Raw genomic sequence first — 488 nt, 5'->3', positions numbered from 1 at the left:
TGATGAGTATATTATGCAATCAATTTGGGCAGTGCCTGTATCACTTCTAGGATTTTCCTATGTAACTCTGCCTTGATATCCTGCTTCTTTCTCATTATGCCTATTGTGTCCATTTGGAGGGTTGGGAGTGTGGGCTATGACTGGAGTCTAATCAAAGAGGTACCTGTAGCCTTATTGCTATAGACAAAATGAGGATAAAACATGTCTCTGGCTATAGATAACTAGATATAATAATATTTTGGATAACTTTAGGACCTAGATTCTTGTCTCAAGAATAGAAAGTAAAAGTATAAAGATGTGTGATGAAGGATTATTCACATATTCTGGGGTTGGGAGGCTTGCTTAAACACCTCAACTCAGGTGAGAGGTTAATGAGGTATAATGTGCTTCATTGATTTCCTCTGCCCCTTTTGCTGTTTTACTACAACCCCTAATTTGTTAATTACTTAAGTATTTGTAAAAGATGTTTTTGTACTTTGCTGTATCAC

Source organism: Rhinolophus hipposideros (assembly GCF_964194185.1).
Source record: "Rhinolophus hipposideros genome assembly, chromosome: 8".
NCBI lineage: Eukaryota > Metazoa > Chordata > Mammalia > Chiroptera > Rhinolophidae > Rhinolophus > Rhinolophus hipposideros.
This window is presented reverse-complemented; position numbering follows the sequence as displayed.